At 36.1% G+C, this 27,594-nt stretch overlaps 1 protein-coding gene across 11 annotated transcripts in view; it reads left to right on the forward strand.

Moving 5' to 3' along the window:
* LOC119704257 overlaps positions 1-27,594 on the forward strand; it is a 279,500-nt gene that overhangs the window by 146,631 nt on the left and 105,275 nt on the right. For 7 of the 11 annotated variants that reach the window (XR_005257893.1, XR_005257894.1, XR_005257915.1 and 4 more), the window contains one exon: positions 11,904-12,093. The exons of the other annotated variants lie outside the window; for them this stretch is intronic. The gene's annotated coding sequence lies outside the window, so the exon portion shown is untranslated. The remainder of the gene's footprint in view (positions 1-11,903; positions 12,094-27,594) is intronic. 11 annotated transcript variants of the gene reach the window in all.

Genomic DNA, 27,594 nt, shown 5'->3' on the forward strand with positions numbered 1-27,594 from the left:
TGCTTCTCCTCACAGCATAGGGCTGGGTTTCAAATCAGAATGGGCCATTGGACCACGTAGTTTAAACTCTCAGGTTTTTACATTTTGTGCTGTCACTCCCTTGCACTTTTTCTTTGAAGTGGGAAATTATTTTGATTTAATCCACTATTTATCTTCATAGCAAAAGTGATTATTCATTAAATGAAGGATCAAAATTTGTGCCTTTTACCCTATTTAAATTTGACCAGCTTCAGCTTTGAGCCATTGTTCCATTGTTTTCTGCTGGCACTTACAGGTGGTACTTGTTTTCCTATAATGACTGCTACATATTTGTTCAAGTCATCTAAAATAGATCTGAGATTTCTTAAGACTTTCACTGTAACATGTGTTCTCCAGTCATCAGTATTTGTGTCCCTTCCTTCACCTCTATTTTTCCCATATCCTTTTCAAAATACACAGAATTCTCTAAATGTAACTGTAGGATTGTTACCAGTCCTGCACTTGGAGGAAAAAGCAGTTGTCCATCACTTCTACTTCACCATCCCTTTGAATATCACAGCGTTGTGCTAAGCTTTCTATGCTGGCACTTTATGTTAAATGTTGAATGCCTGTATTTACTCTGGGTTTGCTCTGTCCCCTTCAACCATGACTCATTCAGTTTCTCCTTCCAAGCCAAGGTTGGATTTTGCATTCATGGTTAGTCACAAAGGTTTGTATTTTCCACTTCAAATCATTTTGGTTTGGTTCATACTAAACATTACTTGATACCTTTACTTTTCCTCTTCCTTCAGGAAGAGGAAAGGATGTAAGAATTACTTATTTTTATGGTGGTTCTGCTCATCCTTCCAGGTAATGTGGATATGCAATCTGAGAAGGATATCAAGTTGAAATGAAAAGTTTATGAACAGGTCTTTTGAACTAAAATATATCTTGATATATCTTCAGTTCAAATGTCACTGATTTGGGATACTGCTTATCCAGTACACATCCATGTAAATGGGATTTGCATTTTGGTATTAAAATTTAAATATTCAGGAATACTGCCTGTGAGTGTGAAAGACAAGTATAATTGGCTGATTAGTATTTAATTAGTAGAATATAGTCATATCACTTTTTGCATTATTTTTGTGGTCTTTTCTTTCCATTACTGTACTTATTTTTTTTGGTGTATCCAGAGAGAATTTTGCACTACTTTCTGCTGAAAAAAACCCAAAACCAACAAACACGGAGAGAAAAAAAAGGGATCTGAATCCCTGCTTGTAGGATGGTGGAAGCCAGCTGTCCAAACAGACTGCATATTTGGCCATAAATTTATTGGAGACTGAGTGTGTTTTATTAATAAGAATGTGCACTTTTGATATTATCTTTGCAGTCAGAATAGAGCTGAATATAAACCCAGTTTATCAGTCTGAATATTAGTATTAGTAGAATAGGAGGGAAGTTCTCTTTCTGCAATATAGGACCTTTTCTTCTGAAAATTAGAAGTTAAAGAAATAAAAAGGGAACAATGATCTTTTGGTTAGAACAAATGGATGAATTGCTCCTAGAACTGGATATCCTACAGAATAGTCCCCATTCACCAAGTAACATTATTTTTATGGTGTCTGGACTATGTTGACAAAAACTTTCCTGGTTTTGCTGGTAGAAAAAATTGTCAGCTCCTACATTTAAGAGAATTCTGCTGGTGTGTAAAATAGTATGTACGGCTGCAATATTCTTGGTGTAGATTTTACCCTGAGCTTTTATAAGTCAAGAAATCTGCACACTGAATATTTTTGTCAAAAATTAAGCAGAAGGTATTTATCATTTCCCCTCCTTCTTTGGAGTCCTTTAGTCTTTTTAATCATTAGCATATATTGTAAAAGTTTGTTTATTATGCATTTGAAAGTTACCCAGATATTTCTGTTTGGGAATTATTCTTGGAGCAAGACAACGATTGGAAATAATACTTATACTTCTCCAATTTTTCAAAATTACAGCATACTGAAAAAAAATATGGAATGAAATGTTTAAAAAAATCTTGTAGAATATACAGATCAAAGTTGAGCTTAGCTATTAGTAGAACACTTTGCCATTAAATAGGAGGAAACTGGAATAACTATACTGCACATGGTCAAAAAATCAACATTCCTTCTTTAGGAAAATCCCAAACATAAAGTATGCCATTGTTTGCTGTGCATGTGGTGACCAGTCCGGGTTATATTAAGTTGGAGTTACTGCCATCTCGTGGGGAAAAGAGTGTTATATCCCAACAGTTGGAAGCAATTCTGCCAGGATTACATCCTCTACACCTGTGTGAATGACGCGTGTGTGTGTGAGCACGTGTGTATGTATAAACAGAGATAGATATAGATATGTCTATATACAATATTAGAATTTGGCTGCTGATTCTGAAAGGAATTTCAAATATTCAGTGGTACAGAATGACCTGCTGAATTGTAAATTAGTCAAGGGTAGAGAAATGTAGGAAATAATATAAGGAAAACTTCATAGGTAGAAAAGATAGATATGCCCACACTCCTGGACTAGATAAACATTGATAATCATATACAAGCCTTGTTCCCAGAATATTTCTTCACAGCTGGAGAGCTTACACTTTTTGCAGTTTTTTATGTGGCACTTCCTATCATCATTTCATAGAACCATAGAATGGCCTGGATTGGAAGGGAACATTAAGATCACTTAGTTCCAACCCCTGGCATGGGTAGGGGACACCTTTCACTCTCCCAGGTTGGTCAGAGCTCCATCCAACCTGGCCTTGAAGACTTCCAGGAATGGGGCAGCCACAACTTTTCTGGACAACCTGTGCCAGTGCATCACCATCTTCACAGTAAAGAATTGCTTCCTAAACTCTGATCTGAACCTACTCTCTGTCAGTTTGAAGCCATTCCCCCTTGTCCTGTCACTCCAGACACTTCTAAAGAGTCTCTCTCCATCTTTCCTGTGGGCTCCCTTCAGGTTCTGGAAGGCCACAATTAGGTCACCACAAGGCCTTCTTTTCTCCAGGATGAACACCAATTCTCTCAGCCTTTCCTCACAGCACAGGTGCTCCATCCAACCAATTAACTTGATGGCCTCCTCTGGACTCTGTCTTAGAGATGACCACTAATTATTGCTGCAAAAACATCTGTGCTAATTCTGCCTCCATTCCTTGTTAGACTTTCTCTTTGGTGCAGTGAGTTTGGTCCTCCTTGAGTCTCCACATGTACCTGTGTTAACTGTTGCCTATTTTCTGAAGGATCAGCCCAATATGAATGGAATTGTATGAATAGAACATCAGGAGAGTCTGTGGGGCATTTTATGCATAATAAATTAATTAGGTTTTCTTGAGTTAAAATTCTTACATAGGACGTAAGGGTCAGGGAAATGAATGATATGCGAAGTGGTAATAGAAGTGAGATTCAGTTGAGTGCAGACAGTATCAGATGTCTATCTGCAGTAATAAATTGCTCAGTAATCATATGGGAATAATAACTGATGTCCAGAATTTGTTCTTATTTCATCATTTCAGTGTCTTGAATACTCCAAACAAGATTAGATCTGCTTTATGTAGAAATATTAAAGAAGTTTCGTCCTTGCTGTATGCTGTGTTTTCTCTTGGTGGAGAACAGTACAATAGTCCCTTGCTCTTAACATGCTGAATAAATTGCCATTTTCTCCATTAGCTTTGTATCAGAACTGTATTTTTAACCTGCATATTCAGAGGAAAGGAAAAGTTAGGGGAATCCAAGAGTTCTATGGGTGCATAGTGGTGCAGTCAAACCCCAGAGGCAGAGTAACATTACATTCCTCCTTAATGGTATAACTAAATGTTGTGACCCTATGCTTCCCATCCCTCATAATTCTTCTATATTTTGTTTAAAATTATTTTTCATTTGGTTGATCTTTGCTGCCCATTGCCGTTTTTTGTTTCTTTTAGTTTTTTTTCCTTTTTCTGCACTCTCTAGGAGGCAGAATCCTGCCCAGATAACATCTGTCAAAAGGAAAACCATTGACCTTGTAATCCTGTCATTCTGCTTTTAAGGCTACATTGTACATGCAGGTGTCTGATTTCTTCATAAGTTTTAGAGGAAGTACTTTTTCATGACTTTGCAATGTAATTGCCTAATGGTTTTTCAAGGAGACAGACACTTTTCAAATAGCAAGTTTCTTACTGGAAGGTTTAACAGTAAGAAGGCTGGGTGGTTACATGAATACCTATTAAGTAAGTGCTGGGAACTCAAGCTTACATCTTGAACCATCCAGTGCAAAGAACTCTCTCTGCTCAGTCTAGATTATGCAAGGCATAAATGTGAGCAGCTTTCAAAAGGAAAATGATCCCTAGTTCTCTCTTCCAGCCTTCAACTCAACATAAAGCTTACTTAGAGCTGTGTGAAAGGAGCACCTAAGTTGATTAGCTCTTGATTAGAAAACTGGCTGATTTTTATTTTCACCACTGCTAGTAAAATGACCTGTGGTGAAGCATTCTTTGAAATCTTGGTGACACTGAGATGTAAGCTTTCTGGAGTATCTTGTTCTTTTTATCTACTGGTGTCTTTTTTTTTTTTCATTTTCTCTTCTCTATCCCCTTTTAGATAGCTTCCTATGTTTACTTATAATCACTAGGGATTAATAAGCAATTTGATATCTAGATGGTAATTGTGCTCTGTGCTTAGGATAACTAAACTATAAGAGAAGGTTTTGGAGGAAAAGATGAAATAATGAGAGACAAATCTAAGAGGCTGTATCTTCTGTCTTCTGAACCAAATATGAGCATCTTCTAGAGTGTCTGCTAGGGTGGGATAGAGTTTAAGGTTATATATGAGTTATAAAGTCAGAGTTTGGAATGAATTGAAGTATCTCAAATTTAGCTTCTTGAAATCAAAATATCCTGACTCAGTGAAAAGTTGATACAGAAATGGGTGAGTTCAACTCTTTGAGTTCATTATGGAGGAAATCAAAACAGAGCACCAGTGATCACAGCTACCTTTGAAAATCTAAGGGAAAGTGGATGCACCTTTACAGGAACACTCTGATTGATAGATGTGATATTTGTATTTGATAATTGCATCTCCATTCTTGGAAGTGTTCAGGACATGCCTAGATAAGCTGCTGAGAAGCCTGCTCTCAGACCTGCTTCAGACGATTCTTAGATCTTCATTAATGACATGGATGAAGGGATTGACTGCACCCTTGGTACGTTTTGCAGATGGCACCCATCTGAGTGGTGTGGGTGACACACCTGAATGATGGGATGCTATCCAGAGGGACTTGGACAAGCTCAAGAGGTGGCCCATGGGAATCTCATGAGGTTTAACAGACCATGTCTAAGGTGCTGCACCTGGGTCTGGGCAACCCCAGTACCAACCCAGGCTGGGGATGAACAGATCCAGAGCATCCCTGGGTAGGACTTGGGGGTGCTGGTGGGTGAGAGGCTGGCCATGCCCTGGCCATTGGGAGCCCAGAGCCCCCTGTGTGCTGGGCTCATCCAAAGCCCCGTGGGCAGCAGGGCAGGGAGGGGATTCTGTCCCTCTGCCCCCTCTGCTGAGACCCCACCTGCAGGGCTGCATCCAGCTCTGGGGTCCCAGCTCAGTAAGGACAGGGAGCTGCTGGAGCCAGGCCAGAGGAGGCACCAAGATGATCAGAGGGATGGAGCAGCTCTGATGTGAGGAAAGGCTGAGAGAATTGGGATTGTTCAGCCTCGAAAAGAGATGGCTTTGGGGTGACCTAATTGCAGTTTTCCAGTACCTGATGGGAGCCTAAAGGAAAGATGGAGAGAGACCTGGGGTGACATGAAAGTGGGAATGGCTTCAAACTGACAGGGAGTAGGTCTAGATGAGATTAGGAAGAAATTCTTTACTGTGAGGGTGGTGAGGCCCTGGAACACATTTCCTAGAAATGTTGTGGGTGCTTGTGGGTCACCACTGGCAGTGTTCGAGGCCAGGTTGGATGGAGCTTTGTACAACCTTGTGTAGTGGAAAGTGTCCCTGCCCGGAACAGGGGTTTGGAACGAGGTGATTCAGGTCCCTTCCAACCCAGGCCATCCTATGTTATGACTTCAAAATCCCTTCCAAGCTCATTTATTCTCTGATTCCATGTTATGAAATCTGACAAGACTTTCCCAAAGAATAAAGATTTCAGATCATACATTTTAGCTTGAAGGTAATGAGTGGCTGAAGCTACTTTAAAAAATTATTTTAATTTTGAGGTAGAAAATCACTGTAAGGAACACAGTTTATGCACACTGGAGCATTTTTTATTCTGTATAAAGTTTGTCTCCTCAGCCTTTCTAAGGACTGTTTGCACTGGTGGGAGCCACTTTCCTATAGAAATTCAAGTGCAAGGCACAATTCTTTTCTGTAGCTTTGTCTGTGACACAGCCATAGAGGTATGTGTATGTGTTTGCTAAAATAATAAAAGAGAAGAAACCTTACCAAAGCATGATATTTTTTACTTGTTTTCCCCCTTAGGGCAAGAGGAAATGAACCAACTGTGACAGACTGTACTTCTAGTTCATAGTAGACTACTGAGGGTACTTTTATAACCTGATGCTAAAGGCAGTAAAATGACTATACTTCTAATAGAAAAATTAATAATTTTAATGTTTCTTTTTTGTGTGTTTTTGAAGTAAATGAATTTAAATATCTTAAAGCTTTCAGACTTTATTGCTTTATTTGAAAATTCTGTGTGCTAGCAATCTGAAAATCAGTAAAATACAAACAATAATTTCTGAAATCCTTATATTGTCATCTCTGGTTTAGAGGGAACACCCTCTCTCTGGGGTAGAAAAGTAATTTAGTGTAGGACACTAAGAAATTTTGGCTGCTCTTGAACAGATATCTCAAGTAAAACAAACTTTTCTGTATTTCATGCTATTCTTCCTGTAATATCCAGGGAACTTCAAACCTTAAGTTGTTCAGGTTAGTTGAATTCAAGAAGCACTTTAAAATGACATCTTGTTTTCTACAGAGGGGGTTAGGTTAAGTTCTGGGAAAAAAAAGTTTCAATGATGTGTCACCATGATGATATTCTTTTCCCTGGTGTGTTGTCCTTCCATTTAGAGAGGGGCACACAAAACATCTGACTTTTTTTTTTACCCTATTTTTAGTCTTGCATCTTAATCTAGAATGATCTCTATCCTTCAAATTAGTATTTTATTTATGTACTGCTTTAAAATTGCTGAACAAAAGATGTAGAATTGATATATTTTATGTGGTTTAAGTTTTTATTTTGCATGTCTTTCCCTGTGCTCAAAATCACAGAATATTCCGAGTTGGGAGGGCTCCGCAAGGATCACCAAGTCTGATTATTAAGAGAGAGTTTCCTTCCCTTCCCTTCCCTTCCCTTCCCTTCCCTTCCCTTCCCTTCCCTTCCCTTCCCTTCCCTTCCCTTCCCTTCCCTTCCCTTCCCTTCCCTTCCCTTCCCTTCCCTTCCCTTCCCTTCCCTTCCCTTCCCTTCCCTTCCCTTCCCTTCCCTTCCCTTCCCTTCCCTTCCCTTCCCTTCCCTTCCCTTCCCTTCCCTTCCCTTCCCTTCCCTTCCCTTCCCTTCCCTTCCCTTCCCTTCCCTTCCCGTAGTACCTAAGGGAGGTACTTGTACTCTCCAGTGCATACCCGAGAACTCTCATGACTCAAGCAAAAGAAAATAGGGGAAATGTGTTTTGAATGTACAGAAATAGGTACTGAGAAAAACATCAGTTCATGAGAGGTTTGTTTCAGGTGCCCAGAATAAAGTAACCTTGATAGTCTTCTGCCAGCTAAAGTGCTGTGTTCTTCTGTCTAAAGGGAAGAAGGTTTGTGGAGTGCTTGGGTAGGACAGTATTTGCCAAAAAAACTACTTTCAGAAATTAATAATTGCATATGAAGATTCAAGTAATTTGAAAAGTATCTTCAGGATGTGCTGAAAAGGTATTTAGACAAGTACAACAGTTCCTGACACTGAGCAACTCCTGTTTGGATTGTAAATTATATATTGTCTGGAAAGACTGTTTTGCAATAAGAATATAAACAAAGACTTAACATTCAGGATTTCTTGTTTGTTTGTTTGTTTTTAAAGTGTATTTTCATAGTAAAATATGTGTATGTATTATATATAAAATATATATTAATGTGTCCACGTATCACATAACAAAACCTCATATATTGAAGCTACTTTGAGGTTACAAAGTTGAGCAGCAGAAAATAGCCCATAAATAGGCACATCTGAAAATTAACATTTATTATATTTTAAATTTCCTTAATATATTGAATGCTTCAGTGCATAATTTTTCTTCTTGTGAATATTATATTGGCACTCAGACTTGGATTTAAAATCTATATTTTCTCTGTACATGATTACTATTCCAGGATCCTTTGGAATCTGTGGTTTTCATCAGCTTTACTGTAAGGCTTCATTTTGACAGTCTTCTTAGAAATGATGGCTGAATACCATATCAAATGAAAATTTGGAAGAAAACAAGTGTGTTTGTTGGGTTTTTTTTAGAGCTTTTGAGTCTTCCAGGAAGGTTACATTCCTTACTGGAAAGTTTAGTATTTTGATTTCTGAATAGTGTTTAAAATTTTGTGATTTAATTCAGCTCAGCATAGTTGTAGTGTAATGGGTGTCATTAGAATAATTTTTAAGGGATGATTTCAGGGTGAACATATTTATACATATACAGACTCTAACATCAGCACACTATTAAATATCTACAAGTAAATGCCTCATCATTTTTATTGGGTTTTTTTTTTTGCTTTATTCGCTGGTATATATGGAGATATCATTGTCTTATTCCAGAGTGATCTATATAATTATTATTACTGACATGCCATTCCAGCTTTGCAAAGGCAAAATGAAGACTGACTCAGGAAATAGGTAATGGAGAAAAATGAGGAACCATTAAAAGACTAGAACATTAGGTGAAAAATTGAAACATTTTAGAACAGAAGTTAGGTGCTTTTCCTCCTTTATTTCATTCACAAGAAGGTCATAGTGCAGAAAATATGAGAAAAATTGATTGTTTGTCTGATTTTGCTGAAGAGCTCATTTCATGAAAGATGACTGAATATAGAGCTCTGAAAAGATACAGATCTAAATGTAATTTAAATAATAATTAAATGTAGGTGTAAGAGGACACACTGCTGGCCATGGGCTAGTATGATAAGCAGTCTGAGGCTCCAGTTAGCACAGCTGTTCTCTCAATTTCAATAGTTATGGTAAATAAAAATGTTAAAAACATGACATTTTGCTGAGAGAATCTCTGGTGGGAGGCTGAGAAAGTGATAGCAGGCCAAAATATAGGTAAAGGTGCTTTTACAGCTGTAACTCCCTAGGATGATGGGAAGCACGTGAAGTAATAGAGAAAAGTTCAGATGGGTCTGAGCATAAATGTTTGTTCAAGCCAAAAAAGGATGACATGGCATAATTGACACGTTATATTTTGGAACATTTGGCTGAGGATATAGATGGGAAAGGCCATACCTACGACTGATGACATGAGTATCCTACCTATAAAAACATAGAAGGAAATTAATTCATCCTATCAGTGAAGGCCAGCTGTTAAAGGTTTTAGAAAAACTGAAGAGGATTTTATTGAAGGGACTTCTGTGAGAGCAAGCTTTAAATTTTTGTTTTAGTGATGCACATCTTGAGTTGATGGTCAGATGTTCATAGAAAGATAACTGAGAAGTTGTGCATTTAATTTGTATAGAGGAAGGCTTCTTCTAAAAGATTAGGTATAATGGGGGATGGCATGAGAGTGTGAGTTGCAAGCTGGCTGTCTCCATGTATACTTTACAGACTTGAAGTGTTGCATATGTTTGCTTTTTCACTGATGTGAGTGACATCTAGTTCATTTTTTGATTGATCTTGGAAACCAGAAGGAGTTTGAGAGACATCTAATAAAAATTAATTCATCAATACTTGTTTTGTAAGCTAAGAAATGTTTACACAGACTAAAAAAACTCCCCTTCTTGATGTCAGGAAGACCAGACAAGAGTTTTCTAGAGGAAAGCTGTTTCCTTGAAGGGTAAAAAATAAGTTCTGAATAATGATTAAAGAGAAAACATGTGAGATAATTTGGTTTTAAAGATTGTGGCATTGACTTTGCAATCAGCTTCATTCTGAGCTGTTGGGAAATGTCACAGACAGTGAGATGTGGGTCAAGACCTGGTGGCAGTTTGAAAGAAAAACAGAGCAGGTAAGCAGCTATCTGATTTACCAGCAATTTTTTATTGTTTTAATGTAGATAGCCAGTGCTGGCCAGAACAGGCAAAATGCCTGGTGCTGACATTTATTCATACTTTCAAATGGAGTACAAAAGATTGCTGCGTTTGGGATTTTGGTTGTTTTGTTGTTTTGGTTTTTTTTCCAGAAGATGTTAGTGTAAATGTTAGAGAAGAGTTGCTTGTCTATTTTCAGCAAAGCTTATTTTCCAGATCTGAGCTCTGTTGGCTTCAGTTATTGGAAGTGAATACCAGATAACCACAAAAAGTGCAAGAATTCAGTGCTTTACAAGAAATCAGTTCAAATTCATTTAACTGCATTTGGTTTCATTTAACTATATTTGAAAACTTTAAAACTGAGGCTAATAGACCAGTACCAAACTTTGAGTCTTGTTCATTTATATTAAACATACATAAACTATATATAAACATTTGGGTTCACTTCCCTTCTCTCCCGTCCATCCAATATGGCAAAATATCCAATCCTGGCAAGAATGAGAAAATTACTTTGTTTCTTGTTATTGCTTGGCTATCCAAATTCACTCTCAGCATCCAAGAACTTATTCCACTGTGTCAAAGCAAAAACAATCTCAGCTGCTTCATTGATGTTTTTGTGTTTCTTACATTTCAGCAGATTTTCAGTACAGCTCCATAGAAATAACTGGGTTTAAGTTCGGTATTCTTGTGTGATTGTTCAGAAGGTAACTGAAGGTAGCTAAGGCTAAAAACTGCTTTTATAGCCTCTGTTTCATTTACAAAGGTTTGTTGGAGGCAGTGGGCAGTACCAGTACTCCGTAATATTCAGGATGTTTGCTCTCTAAGGCAAGTCGTATAAAGACCATGCTAAAGAGAAAATACAAACTGTGGAAAGTCAATATAAAGTGTCAATTGTTTGTAAAACATTTTTTAGTTTATTGCGTGGCTGTGATTTACATTTGAGTGGGGTCACTTGCATCTGAGAAGCCTTGTCATTACTTTGTGCAGGACTCACCCAGCTCCAGTCACCTCCAGTAAGAAAGAGGAAAGGACTCTTGGTTGTTCTGCTTGTGGGCATTGAGGACATAAAGGCAGAGACTGACTGACTGAGTGGCAGATGTATTCTGGATTGCTGCATTTTATGAATATTGTATTGTTCCAATTTTAGTTGTCATCTCTTCCCTATCCTTTGTCTCCTCAGTGTTTTCATAGATGACAAACACTGTCCCGAGGGACTTTGGAAACATATCTCAGCTTTGAGCTTTGTGTTGAGTACAAGATGGTCATCTGAAGCTGTGTGTGTTAAAGCTTTGAGGATGCAGTGTTTAAAAGGCGTAGGTAGGAACAGTGCTGAAGAGGCAGAACTAAAATAGAAAATAGGATACTTCACTCAAGCGTAGTGAAAACTTGAAGCAGCAATAATGACAATCAAAGAGGAAGCTGCTGTTTAAAATGAACAACATCAGCCTGGATAACTACATGAGACTTGGAGCAAAGAGTCTTTCTTCTTTTCTAGGGGAAAAAGGTAGAATGGCAGAAATTAATCTTCTGAGGGAAACAAGTGAAAGAGACCATTTACAAATGATACAAATGTTTTTAAAGCTTTCTCAGAGTGCCCTGGAAATTTACTGTGCTTTCTCTTCCAGACTTTCAATGAAGGCTGGGTGTTGCCTATTTTGCATTAATTAAGCTATTTATGAATTTTTTTTACAACTCTATTTATATTAACTTATAGGACAGGATTACTAGATCTATTTTATTGACTTACAGAAAAGGCAGACAAAGAAAGAAACAGAAAGACACCAAAGCTGAGATCTTCAAAGTACCCAAAGTACTCCATCATGAAAGCTTTTGGTACCTTGCTGATCTGTGGATCTGTGGTCTGAGGGTCAGCTGACAAAGTGGTCTGGACTGGAGTGAGGGGTTCAATCTACATCTGCCATCTCAAGGCTGGTAACAAGTAAGACCTCTTTTTGAGTTTTTCTTGTGTTGATTATATTCTTCCTATAAAATTAGTTTCAAAGTGTTGTAGCTGGTGTGCCATAATAGTTGCCATTTGAATTGCTATTTGTTTTCCAGATGGATTTCACTAGAATATATGTAGTGGAAATTTTTGTCAAAAGAATTAATTCAAGATTATGTCCAATCACAAATAGAGAAAAAAATCCAAATGGAGATTCTGATTTTTTCATCTTCTTTGTAGTTTCTACCTCAAATTAATTATTATTTTCTTACAAGACCATACCATTATTCATGATGAAACAGGTGGAGCTTCCTCACTTTTTGTTAAAAATTGTATAATGACAGCTTTTTTTATGGTTTGGGAGAATAAAGACCAACTTTGCCACAACTTTATTTTCTGTACAAAGCACATTATTATACTCTGAATACCTGAATGCCTAAATCCACTTTGAATCCAGATAGACCTCTTTACAATTACAATGCCTTAATGTTTTAAGTTTCCTAGGGCAATTTTTCCTGAAGTGTGATCATTATGAAAAATAATGAGAATTATTAAATTCGTTATTTTTGGAACACTAGCTTGTTGTATACAATGGTTATTAAAAGATATGCTGTAGAATAGGTGAACTATAAGGATGGCATAAAATACTTATTGGCTATTTAGTGGCATTTTTTAAGAGGGGCAACCACGTGAAAAAGAATGGTAGAATTCTATTTTCCTTTGTTCATAAAGCTTGTTTCCTAGAGCAAGATAGCAAAATTACTGCAGTTGTACAAATGCTGTGCTACATCCCAATTAGTCTGTCTTTAATGAGGAGAAAAGGAAGGATTGAGGCAGTGTGATGAGGCTTGCTATTGCAGCAAGCACTATTAACTTCTGAGACCTTTATCTAACACTTTTATCTTCATTCTCCAGCCTAAAACCTTCATAGCCATCTCTGGTCTGTGGTGTTTCAAGCAGGTATCTGAGCTGCAAGTCTTCATGCAAACATTATAGTGCAGAGCCAAAACCAGGTGCAATTACATCAAATGCATGCTTTTAATTCAAATGTACATTTCTGAAACTGTTCAGCACAGACTGTATTATGTGCATCCTTTGCCACAGAGCATCTCTAATAGGATAACACATTATATAATGTGTTATGTCTGTATGCCTGCACTGCACAGTTTTGCTTTCAGATGTGTGCATTTGGCTTGTGCAGTGTAAGAAAATGTCTTCTCAAGACAAATATGCCACTGCTTGCCTTTTGAAAAATACTCATGGAAGGCCTGAAAGGGTACAGAGAACATTTTCCCAGCACAAACAAAATTCTTGTTATGTAATCTATTTGGCTTCAAAAATCAAGCAAGCTGTTTGGTTCTATACTGGGATTTTGAACCTGCCAACTCTGACAGCTCCACATAATCATGTAGCTGTTGTTTGGTGGTGTCACAGCAAACCTCTCTGCTTAGTTTGCTTTAACCTTGTCCTCCAGATGAGATTCAAAAAATGCTTCAAAGGTATATCTGTCAGCAATTAATGTGAAAGTCATATCATCTGTGCTCCTATAGAACAAGTTACATATGGTTTTTGTTATAAGTCAAAAGTAGGTAAGATTTTGAGATTATGAATATAGAGAACAAAAGGAGAAGAGAATTTCAAGCTCTTTTATGCAGACATTTGTGAGGTTTTAGTTTGTCAACAAAGCATAAAAATATTACTAAAGTATGTAAAGTACTATAAAAATAATAGTTATTTGTAAGTGAATTCAGATATTTTTATGACAATTACTCTAAATGCTTTTTTGTTCTGAATCATGCACATTCCATCATTTCATAGAAAGGGCTTCATTAAAATCCTTACATGTGGCCTTGGTGGATGAAAGAGGAACTTTTTTATGTTTTGCAAAATTTCCTTTTTACTTTTATCTTTAAAAGGTGCTGTAACAGGAGTTATGTTATACGCAGTCAAAATATTCTGGGCACCCTGCTATAGATTTCAAATAAATATTTCCATATTAAATGTCTTTTCCAGCATCCCAAAGTCTGATTTGCTTTCAGCTCTTTTAAAAGAAATAAGCATAAAACAATACTAAATTAGTATTATTTTAACTTTTCTCATTTTGTAATTACCATATATTCTCCATAATGTTATTTCTTCTAGATTATTTTAACTTTTGATGTGTATCCTCATCAGCACTGTTTAATATCTCAGGAGACCAAGTCCTTAGACCTACTTTACAATAAACGCAGGGAAAAGTCCTTATCAGCCAAAAGTTGTTTTTTGGTTGGTTTGTTGCCTTTTTCTTTTTTCCAGTTTTAAACTGACCAGACTCTTCCTACGTGGGTGTGCCTCTAAATCCCTTCCAAATTAAACACAGAGATATAAAACCAGTATGCAAACAATAGCAATAGAAGTACATCTTATTCATTCCTTCTTGTGTTTATTCGTGAGGATCCATAAGCATGGTCTTCAAATATTCCAGAAGAGAGAAATGCACTTAGATGCACATCCTGCTTTCTCATGTGACCTGTATTGATTAGAGTTTTGATTGTAATCATTTAACAGTAGAACGCTGGTTCCTATTCTTCTTTGAAGTATTCATCTTTGGAGGGAGCTTGATTAGAAACATACTTTACCTCAATTTCTTTCCTTAATTCCGACGGAAAAAATGTAACTTGTGATTCAACCTGCTTTTCAAACTTTTGATCTCTAAACAAATGTGGTTATGTAGCTTTTTCCCATGTTCCAAACTGGTCCTTTAAACCCCTTCCTCACACATCCAGAGACTATATTGCCTATCTTATAATTATGTTCTTAAATAAAAAAATAACGTTCTCATAGTAATGATAGGGATGAAAGTAAGACCTATTTCAAACCCTATAGAGCTAAACACATCATAGAGCTTTTTATGTACAAGTATCATACATGAAATTGTTAATTAACTTCAGGAGTATTAGTTTAATCTATCTGTGAATTCTCATTGCAGCTAACATCAAACACATGAAATTAGCTGTAGTATTTCTACACATGTGTATTTGCCTGTCGGCATAAACACATGGCAACTGAAGGATTCTGAGTTTTGAGGTCCTTGAATTACAGTTTTGGGAGCTTTTTCCTCCTCAGATGAGCTATGATCAGATCCTGTAATATTGAAGAAAAGCAGTGAAAACCAGAAGCCTTAGAAAATGTTGATAAACAGGTAACAGAACAGGCAAGGTTCACATCCCTACCATGACCACAATGATTTCCCAGGCTGGTATATAAGTAACATTTTGGAAGACTGTTGGACAGTTGCCACTAGTTAAGGATAAAATCATTCAAGATGTGGAATAATCACAAATATTATGCTAAACCTTTCAAATTATCTAGCCATGGTATGCTGGAAGAAGGAGGTGACTGTGCATTATAATATTGCAACTTTTTAACAGAAAGCGCCTGGAGCTGATGAACCAGATTGGTGGTTTTTAATGAAAGCGAATACAGTTAATCTGTGTATACTTTCATTGACAAGGTTCTGCACTTAGGAGTACAGCACAGATGGTATACGCAATGAATACTTATGTCTGACTGTAATTGATCCTATCAACAATGACATACCTTTAACTGGGTTGTATCACTTTACGTCACATATGGTTAATTAAGTAAGAAGGGCCCAAATACACTAAGGAGATTTTTATGTTTATACTTAGCAAAACAGTCTAGACAGGTGTTAATGTAAATGAAGTTAGTACTTGTCAAAGGTGAAATTCTCCATATGTAGCCCTGCCTCAGTCTCCAAATAAATATAATTTGTCTATGTCTACATTAGCAAGTAGTGAGTAGCAATAGGACCAGATCTGCAGAGTGAAACGGTTGGTGCTCAGGATGCTGCTTTCCCCACTGTAGGGATCACTGGGAGAATGGAGGTTCCTTCAGTCTGGCTCTGTTCGGATCCCACTGACTTGGGATCAAGGCTGGGTACAGTCTTGGAGGGGGTCATTTGTCTTAGGTTCATTCCCTGTATTTAGTACCTTATATGTATTTTGGGTAGCAAAATTTTTCCATCCATGAAGCAAAGATTGCCCTTGATTCCAACATCCTTCAACCTCAATGAGAAGAGCTTTGCTTCCTCAAATAATCCCTCCTTACATGCTTCCTGAATCGCTGTCACAGACATGAGTTTTCTTTTGCTATATGTAGATGCCTGACCCTTGATGGTCTAGCACTCATATAGTAGAGCTTGTTAAATTGCTTTTTTACATGTGCTGCATATATTTGGATTTGCCCTTAGGTGGGTAGTCTGTCTTTTGTAGAAATAATGTTGGAAAAATTACATGTTCTAAATTCTTTCCTTTTATGGACTGTATTTTCCACTGACAAAATCACCTTCCCTTTGCTTTGTCCAATATGGAAAATGATATGACAAAATAGAACTTGATGTATTCCAATTTTGGTCTTGGAGGTCTCCATAGGTACAAATTCTTAATAGCAAAACTCTGATCTCTGTATTCACCTTATCTCTGCTCTACATTTGAAAGGTTTTGCAATAGTTTTACCTGAAAGTCACTGGATGTGTAGTTCAACTTACACATCAGAATCCACTGGTCACAACTGGCTGTCCCATCTCAACCGTTTTCTGAGATGCACCTACAGTAAATGCTCGTGGTGTTTAAATAACTGCTAAACTGCATAACCTTATTGGCTGATTGTTCTTCCAAAACAATTATTCCTACAAAGATTCTTTTCTTTGTTAAAAAAAAAAAAAGGAAAAATTAATCAAACCCTATCAGGCCTTACACATACTGGTCTAGAAAGAATGTTTCATGCCAGCCAGTCCCTCTTTTTAATATCAAGGTAGGTTTTTGTTTCTTCTGCCAGACATACTTTTTTACTTGTGCTTTTCTTCAGCAGGTTCCCCTTCCTTTCAGAGCAAATTTCTGTTTCTGTCTCTCTTTATCCTCAGCCCAATTGTATGTTCTGAAAGAGATCTCTGCTTCACCTCGTGCGATTCTTACCAGCTTTTCCCACTTGAAAACATTGCAGCGGCTTGAAAACCTTAATTTGTCACTCCTGAAACACATACTTTGTGGATGTCATGCCCAAACTTTCCCATCCATCCCAGGTGACTGTATGATTTCCACATTTTAATTAGCATTATCAGTTTTGCAAGCAGAAACATTGATGTCATTCTTAATCTGACATTAACTTAGCTGTGATAACCATTAGCTTATTGCCAACATTTGACTGATCCAGTGTTTCTTTGAACATTGTCAATGTTATAAATTGATATGAGAAAATTGTGCTAAAAATTATTTTACTAACACCTTGAGTATAGCAATCTGCTTATTTATAAAGTCGAAACATACATAGTTGCTTTGGTTAGGATTGCCTTCAGTTTTTAAATATATAAGATCAAAACCATTATGAAATAGGACACACAAGATTATTGTGGAACATGGGATCTGGTATATACTAGAGAATATCAAACAGTTACTGAATAAAAGGCCCAAACTCCTTCTACCATTTAGGAAACTGAGATTAAGTAATTATGATACTTAGTCCTGTCATAGAAAGGGTTTTTTCCCAAGAGAATATAATTTAATATGTTGAAAAATACTTGGTTGTGTATTTCTCTTTAACTTTAAGATTAGCTTAAACATTGACACAGAATTTAGAAATAAGGAAGTAAGCCCTAGAAAGTGAATAGGCTCCTAAAGGCACATTTTTATTCCTGCTTATTGTAGACCATTTGAGATATAGCTCTTTTATTTCTGTTTGCGTTTTTATGCTTAAAATTAAAGCAAAAGCTCAATTTTTCTTCTTCTCTGTAAAAATAGCTGGTATTTTGTCAAAGCCTGTTGTAGTGTTGCTTGTACATAGTAAAAGAATAGCAAGCATAGCAACCTAAAAAAATGGACTGAAATAAATTAATTCCAGATTTAATGGAATGTTTTGATATACAGTCTGGAAAAGAAAATTTTTGGGGTGACCTAATTGTGGACTTCCAGTACCTGCAGGGAGCACACATGAAAGATGGAGAGAGGCTATTTACAGGCTCATGGAGAGACAGGACAAGGGGAAATGGCTCCAAACTGGAAGAGTTCTATGACATTGTTATTTTTTCAGGTATTTTTCAGACAGCTTCTAATTATTTTTTAATTGGACTACTTACATACTATAAAATATGTGCTAAAGTGTCTTGATAAATCAGTTTAAATTGAAAGGTTTGAACATCCTCTTAGTAGTGACTGAGCTCTAATTATTTCAGAACAAGTCCTATATTCTGTAAAACACTTCTCTATGGTGTGTTACTGTGGGGTGAATCCTTCTGTGCCTTGTTCCCATTAAAGCAGTGTCTCCACTGTCAGTTTCCAAATAAATTTAGGAATAATATAAGCAGAACCCTCAGCACAGTATAACACTATTTTTTAAGGAAAGGTTCATACATGCTCATAAGAGGCTGGCAATGGGGCAGGAGGAGAAAATTATTCTGGTATAATTTTTCTTCAATGGGAATTACTTTTTTTCTCTACTTAAAGATGACCACTTAATTGACAAATTCTTTTGAATTATGATCTCTGATACAAAAAATATGTTTGTAGATAGGGCAACAGACACGTGGGACAAATTTCATATTTATATTAGGAGATTATTGTATAATTTTCAAAATAGAAAATATTTTGTTATTCAGGAGTAACAAAATCACTCTCCATGTGCATGTTATCAGATGACACAAAGAAACTATGCAAATGCTATCAAATCTGAAATCAAACAATATCAGCCATGTTGCAAGATTTTCTTTGCAGTGTTTATGAAGATGCAAATGGGGAAAATCAATGCAATAGTACAGTCAGAAATAAAAGCAGCAGCTTCTGAGTTGAAAGATAAGTCTGTGGAGGTCATTAACAAGTAGAAGAAAACAAAAAAACCCAAGTGTATTTGTCTATTAAGCATTTACTATGATTAATTTGGTGCAATATGATCCTTGTGTTTCTTGGACCCAAGTGAGAAAGAATGGAAAACTGGGAATTACATCTATTTTAGAAAAAAAAATGTAGGATTAAGTAGTCTAGCTAACCTTAAATACTATTCCATGTATCTGTTAAAGATATTGTTGATCTGATATTTACAAGTCATGAATTTTGCTTTGTCATATTTTCTTGTTTTGTCCATTCTGTTCCAGCAAAAATAGAAATACTTTCCCAGTACGGGGTGTGTGTGTTGATAAGTAAATAACCAAGAGCAAAATAAGGAAGGCTTTTATATATTCTCATGAAGTTGCATGTGCAGTTTGCTTTTATATCTCTGTATGAAAACATCTTCCACCTAATTATTAATGGATTCACACTGTTTGAAGGGAGAAGATTCTTTAAAGAACCAAAAAAGAAAATAAATAAATAGAAACAGTGTTAAGAAGAAATATCTATAGGACATTTAACATTTGTAGTTATTGCTCATCAGTTCTGTCTAGAAAGGAAAGAAACTGATTGCATGTGGAAATCGAAACTATTTGGTTAATTATGAAATATTAACTGCATAGAAGGTCAAGGGAAGTGCAATATATAGCTTCAAAGATAAGTAACATTTTGCAAACATCTTATGTGTATTCCACCAAAAAAAAATTGTAAGGTCATTTTATTGTCAATTTAAATGAAAAACAAACAAACAAACAAAAACAAACAACCCCCCCACAAAACCAAAACAAAAAATCTCAAAAAATTTCCCAGCACATAAAATACTGAATAATAGTAACTGGTTAAAACAAGATTTTCTCAGAACTTGAGCATGAAATTTCATCATTTTTTAGAAAGAGTGTTTTTTAATGTTGCCACCCACATCCGCAGGCTTCTTCACCATTCCAGCTTCTGTCCACCTTGAGTCATTGTACCTTGATTACATTTTTCTGGTTTATTGCTGCAAAAATCAGCATCTCTAGTTCTGCCAGTGCCTTCTACCCTCTGCTCGATTCCCTTCCACTAACAAGAATGTGACTCTTGTGCAGCAAGAACCTACAACCTCCTCTTTGAAATACTTTTAAGCTCACCTACAGAGCAGCCTCCACCACAATGCATATTCTCATAGTCATCATGGAACTGCCATTTATTGTGATGTTTGGCAATTATTTGTGCTAATAATTCCAAAGTGGTCAGTTTTAAAGCTTTGTGATTTGCAAGGAATAGACTTAAATTTAATGAGTAAACTGAAAAGCCAAGTAAAAGAAACCTTTTTTTTTCCTCTCATTTTCACCACTAAAATTTGGAATTACTTGGTTTAATTGGTTTTCATTGCATTCTGTGACTTACTGATCACCATCAGCTTAACTGCTTGATTATGGTCTACAGAATGGTCTTCCAGGTTTTTAATTTCCAGGGCAGTTTTCTGTGCATCTACCACCGTGCTGGATGAGTAATAGACTATCACACCATGTTTATAAGATTTAGTCAGGAGTACATTCATCCTATCAATGTCCCTTTTTTATACTTTCCAAATGGTGAAATAAAATATTTTGGCCCATAGCAATGAAAAAGGAGTTCTATAAAAATGAATACTGAGGTAGATGGACCTTAATAAATGAGCAAACCCCTCTGCTGCCTCTCTAGTTTGAGGAGGAGCAGGTTTTTGGACTCTTGCGTTTAAAAAAATGTTCATAAATCATATACAGTTGACTAAATCACTGAAGTTGCAGCCTCAGGACTTTCTTTTATGTATGAAGTAATTTCAGCTATTATATTCATACTTCAATCATATGTGATTCATATTCTTTAAGTTTACCTGGAATAACATTTTTCAGACTGCAGTAATCTTTTGTCCTTTTTTTTTAATATGAAAATAAAGACTAATAAAATGGAATACTCAGTAGAGGAAGGAACATAGTAATGCTGCATTTGGAAAATGAATTTACAGTTGCTACTTTTTGTCTCACTTCCTCCCTTCCTCTCTGCTCACCTCCCAGTCCCGGTTATGGTAAACTGTTTGTTGTTAGGTATAAAATAAAACAGTGTTTATAGCTTAAAAATAAATTTAAGTGAAATAAAACATCAAGAAAAATTTAGAAAGTCACACTTGAATACATTAAGGTTCACATAAAAGTTTAAAAGTATCTTTTCAAGATACTAATGGAAGAATGGTCCCAGAAGTGCATGGTATTTTTATGTTGTTGTCATCATGTGTTGAATTCTGTTTGATAGAACTATCAGAGAACTAATTTCCTGATTGTTTTTAAATGTTAATTCATTTCATGCAGAATGATTTTGGTGGGGAAAGGGCAGGAAATACCTTTAAATTTATTTTTTCAAAGTTTTCTGGAAATTCCTAGGACATATATCTAATGTTAGAACTCAAGTACAATTGAACTGTTGAGACTGTTCCATTTTAATGTTGTGACTCACAAAAGTAATGAGAAATGTAACATTAGTTCTGGATCTAAAACATTTCTTCTGTTTATTGTTCTGCATTTGATGGACTTTCTCTTTCAGCTTCTATTCTAAATCATATTTGCAGAGGTTTAAGAATTTGACTAAAAATTTTGCTTTGGGTGAAAAACATTCCCAGCTCTAGTGCTTGGAATGAAGTTACCCAAATTTTGAAAAAAAATCTGGGTATGAGTTCTCTATTAGCTCAGGATATTATTTAGTGCTTCTATAACTCAAAAATCTCTTTATGAATGTTGATTTTTTTTTGCTAGTATCACTCAGTATATTGAATAACCATTAATGGCAATAGAAATTCCAGTGATAAATCAAGAGAATGAGAGTATTTAGATTTAACCAGTTGCCTAATTCTTCAAAGACTGGAATAAGAGAGTTGTGTTTTCCTCACTAGATACATGTGTAGTACTGCAAAGAAATATTTTCTAGCAAACCAAGGGTAGAATATGTTCCTCACAGAGCTGTCTTTGCAGTTGCATTATTGCAATATATTACTGACCAGTGCTTTTAATATGCTGAGCTGTCATTACCTGTGGGGAATTATCTGTTTTTCAAACCAGTGTAAAAATGCCTGAAGTTGGGTGTGATCATATTTGGAGATCCTGGGAGGTACAGGCAGATCCTAACGGGTTCACTTTCAGCACAGGGATCTAGTCCTTCCCATTGCCCAGCTGAAACAGTCTGGGGCTGCTCTCTAGGCTGACGTGCAAACTGATGAGTAACTCAGGAGAGGAAGAGAAACTTTTCAACTTGACCTACTTCCTTCCATGAGCTGATTTCCCTCTTCTATCCAAGCCTATTTGGCCGTATCTGTTGAACAAAGAATGTGGATTATCTTGATGGCAGAAAATGTAAAGCACTCTCACAGTCATATGCTGCAAAATTAATACTGTGCTGGTAATACTAATGTCATCTATTTTTATTACATTTTATTTATTAAATTTTAAAAGCGTCCCTGAACTCTTTCTTAGGAAATCCTCTTGGAATTCTTCTAGTTTGCTTCTTCGCAAAGAAATTAACCCTGCATTATACTAAAATTAATATCATGCCAGACTGAATATTGAAGACGTAACAGGTGCTAAACTTTTAAATACTAGATATTAAAAGAGATTTTAAAGGAATAATCTTAATAGCAGCATTTCTGAAGTTTAAAATACATTATTGTTATTAGTTTACTTATTGATTTAGTCGCTGACCTTAAATATATGGTTAAAACGAGTTCTGTTGTGAGGGTAATACTCACATAAAGAGTAGAAGAAGAAGATAAAAATATCATCTGGGTTGGCTTCTTACTGCTATTGAAGGGGTTTCTTTAAAGTTTTAACTTCGCAGGCAAATCTTTTTTATACATGACACTGCCATCAAGTGGCTATTGAGTAGAACCTCTGTGTTACCCATGTCTAATTTAAATATATTTCATCTTTTTAATTAACAGCTTGGTTTGAAGGAGGAGGGTATTCTATACTTGCTAATAGAAAGGAAAAAAAATATAATTTTACTACTCTCTGGATGAGAGCTGTAGAAGTAGATGCTCAAAAATGCTTTGAAAGAATCGCATTTTAGTGACATCAAATTTTGTTGATATTGATTTTTACATCAGCATCAGCAGACATTAAAAATCCCTCTGGTCACCTTGTGAACTATTCTGTCTTTTTCAATCTTCAGGCACCTTAATATACAATCAAATCTTCTTTTTTAGGGTCTCATTTTAATCCATTTCATCAAAATTCCAAAATATAGATGTAGTCTATAGACTTGGTCGAGGACTTTAAGGACTGCTAGATCTAAAAGGCTAGAATTACCATAGACCCTAAACATCAAGAAATTTACCCTTGAATCAAGAAGCTGATGAATGAATAGAACCATATCTTTATATTATGTAGTCCAAAATTAGCATCTAATAATGTAGAAAAACGCTTTTGATTTTCAGGCTTTGGGGAAGTAAAGGCAACAACCTATTCCCAAATGACCATTTGCAGTTCATTGGAACTCAAATATTGGCATTTACCATCTACCCACAGCTCACTTTCAGTGGTATGGGGCTGTTGACCAACGCAAGTAATGATAAAAATTCCCATTCTCCTGAAGATCATTTGCCTTCTTTCACACTCTAGAAATAATAATAGAAAAAAAAAATCATGTGCACATTTGCATTTGTATTTACTGTGCTTGAATTAAAGCTGTAAACAGTTCTGATTCACTAATAACTGATGAAAGTGTCTCATTATTGAGCTACAAAACCTCCAACGAAATAATGGAAATTGCAAATCACCTTGAAAATTGCAGGCTCTTTATTCCTATATTGAGTACTGAGAAAACTGCATAAATAGCTTTGTTGCTTAACTGTTTCTTTTGAAAAAATAGTTTTCTTATTACATTTTTAAAAAAACATGGCTTACTAATTAAGGCATGGCTAAGCAACATCTTTTTTTTCTTGTTGTTGTGTTTTGTTTTCTGTAGATGAACATTTAATGTTATATTATTGTTAAATATTACTATGTTTGGTTCCTTCTCTTTCATATAATATTTAGGACCATGGATTCTCTGCCTCTGGTGCTAAGTAAATATTTTGGCCAATTTTCCCTCATGCCCAGAGTTAAAGTAGAGGATTTTGCATGTTCTAATTATTTTCTGTACAAAATGAATTTTTAAATTTATACACCCGTGATATTTTCCTGCAAAATTAAAGCTTAATTAGAAGAAAATATTTCATTAAAAGAAAAAAATTCATGCCATGTATTTCTTTGTTCACTCTTTGTTTTATTTTCATTCTTTCTGACTAACTCCAAATCTAAAATTGGTACATGTTCCTTGTTAGGAGAAAATAATGTATGGGAGGTGATCTCCAGCTGGTATAGAATTTAGTAGCCTTATAGTCATGGAAATGCACTTCAACAGAATATCAGTTGCATTTCTCTAAAAGATAGAAAGATTTCTGCAAGGTTCTAGATTCTTTTATATCCCACCCCCCCGCCACTCATCCCCTCCATTTCCACATTGCAGCTGCATCCCTGAAATAAACGTATTTAGAACATATTTCAGTTTAACATAGATTCAGGATGAAAAATCAGCACTTTTTAATTTTGTCCATTTTGCCAATATATGAGTCATCATTAAGCTTGTGATGAGTAATTTGTCATAGATTTTTTGTAAACAATAGAGATTTTAAAAAAAATTATAAGGCACAGAAGACAATCTTCTTGTATGTAAAGCTTCATGTAACATTTGTGCTAGTGTAGTGTAAGTATGGAGTACGGGCACTTTAAGACACATTTTTCACTATATTTGAAGTCACTTGACTTGCTGGAATAGTAAAAGCATTGTGGGCTGAAGCACCCTCTAGTTATTTCTAAGAGAAATTCCAAAATTTAACAAAACCTTTGAACCTCCAGGAACACAACTGCTGCTATTAGTTGGCAGGTGCCTTTTACTAGGAAAGCTTTTCTGTGACTTTCCAAATTGGTTCATTCCTAGGGCTGAATGACCTGTGAGATGTCCATCATTAGCTCTGTCCAACAATAGAAGCTGAAGTAGCAAAGAATTGAAGTTTCTGTTTTTCCTGCCTCATTGTTGCAGCTTGATGAGTGAGGGGAAAAAAGGTCCCTTTCTTTTTCTCTTCCTCTTTTTCTTCCTTCTAAACCACCACCTTCTGTTTTTTCCTTTTGTACTTGCTTGGTATTGTTAGTAATGTATCCACAATTCTTGTTCATCATTTTCATTCAACTCCACAACCCCAATTTTGGTCCTTTTGCACTTGGCCACTATCTTTATATTTGATAGCAGCTTACTAGACTTTTGCACCAAATGATGAAAGATGAAGTATTACTGCATTTTAGCTTCATGTCCAGGCTGGGGACTCAATTACCACCCCACAAAAGCTATGAAAACCTTAGTGTTCTTTTGTCTGAAGCCCAGAAAAGGTTTTTGCTTTGTTCTGTTGTCCTCTCTTCTGCATTTTCTCCACTCCTTAGTCAGATGAGCAGTGGACACTTGAAGATTTCGAAACACCATTTGACTGAATAAATCAGTCAGCTTACTATCCAGGTCTTTGCATGCACTTATCACAGTTTTAAAGTAGGTTTTGTTAAATATGCTGAGCATATGTAGGAACCAAATGCACCTGGAGGAGCCATTATTTCCAGCATCAATTTGAACGCAGGTGAATTCAAACTGAGCAGACTGCTGTCTTTCTTTTCTTCTTATTGTGGTTTTTTGGTGTGTTGTTTTTTGGTTTTTTGTTGGTTGTTTTTTTTTTTTTTTTTGAGAATGCAACGTTTGAGAAAGATTTGACATGTGTAGAAGTTTGTGAAGCCCATTCCTCACATATCGACTCCTTAAATATTGTGATGTTGGAGCGATTGTCACGTACCAAGACTACATTACGAATGTACACAAAGTCCTAAACAAAAACTCTATGCTCATGTGTTCATATGTGATTACTCAGGGGACTCAAGTAATAAGCATGTGTTCCCCATCAGGACTTGCATACAGCTTTCCACTGCTGATGGAAACTATATGTGTCAAGCAGATGGGACAGACCATGGTCACAGCTTGAAAAAGGTTTTGCAAGGCCTTCATCGTAAGTGAATTCCAGTTTTCTGGGTTTCACGTTGGAATGGTAATTTGACTTCATATAGAGTAAATGTAAACCAACTTGTGATGATGTGACTAACTGCAAATTACTTTTCATAGCCACTTTTTCAGCTGGGATGCAGAAGTTGCCTTAGATTAAACTTGAAGCTTCTACACAGTAAAATGCTGTCTAAAATAACTAATAAAATGCAGAAGGGAGTGGAATAAAAGCTGTGTTTGTACATAAGGAGGTATTGTATCAGGAAGGGTAGTCTCTATGCAGAGGTTAATATTTGTAAAATAACTGTTATTGAATATGAAGTACACCTTTAATCTGTGCAAGTCATTGTATTTCATGGAACTTTCACTTGACAGTTAGTGGCAGTCATGAAAATGTAGAACATCAAAATAGTATGACAAAACTTATTAAGTACATTTTTCAGCATGGTATTTCATGGCTTTTGTTTGGATGAATTATCAATTACATTGCTTTCCTTTACTTTGTGTCCTTGTAAAAAAACCTGTTCTTCTATAACACAGACCAAAGAAAAACCATGTAATGTTATGATTTTTTTTTACCTAGTCAAGAGTCTGTAGCTGGTGGTCTTTTCTCTTGGGCTGTCATAGATGTGCAGTAGCAGGTAATAGCTGAGCTTCATTATCCACTGCTTATTTGTTTAAGGTAGTTGTCGGCAAAGACTAAAGGATTCTAGAGCTGTACCATTTGTCTTGTTTTGGATTTGGAAGGAGAAGACTCTAGGCAGTCAGTTTTGCATAAAGAATACAATTATGGTGTTGTATGTGTTATTTCAATGCATGTTATGTTTCTTCTATGGGCAATTTATAGGTGGATTTATATTATGCAAATAAAGGCTTTCATTTCCAAATGCTCTGATGTAATATTTTGGAAACCTGGCTATTTTGATGTAGAATGCACATGAACACCATCTATTTTGACGTTGGATATCTGAAGAATTTCTCTCCTATTGCCAGGTTTAATTTTGGTTGTGTCAAATGTGCAGGAGAAGAAATTCCTGCCGAGCAGGATTTTGAAATCATCAATGTATGCAAATCCCAAGCGGCTTTTTTCCTCTCCAGAGTTTGGAATAGAGCCCAACACAGGTTTTTTCAATCTTCTGGTGTAGCTGGTAGGCTCTGCTGCTTGATATTAATAGTCAGTACCATCATGATTCCTAAATGAGGTGATTCCTTCTGTAAGTCATGAAAAGGCTGATAAACAGGCCCTCCCCCAGACAGGAGCAATGTATCCATCTGCGCTGGGTCAGCTGTACTTAAAACAGGTGAGACTGAAAAACCAGGAAGTGGTAACTTCTCTCCGTTTTGGTTGTGTAGGGTCCTTGTTCTCTAAGAGAAATTTTTGCTTGAAAAGTTTATATTAAAAAGTGAAAATATTTGAAGAGTCAACACAGCATTGACTAAAAGGCATAGGCATTGACAGAGTGACTGGTTATTTAAGCTTTGCAGCAAAGCAAGTAGCTTAAAACTGCAGACATTTGTGCTTAGGACTATCTTTGTG

This window comes from Motacilla alba, chromosome 1, assembly GCF_015832195.1.
Source record: "Motacilla alba alba isolate MOTALB_02 chromosome 1, Motacilla_alba_V1.0_pri, whole genome shotgun sequence".
Lineage (NCBI taxonomy): Eukaryota > Metazoa > Chordata > Aves > Passeriformes > Motacillidae > Motacilla > Motacilla alba.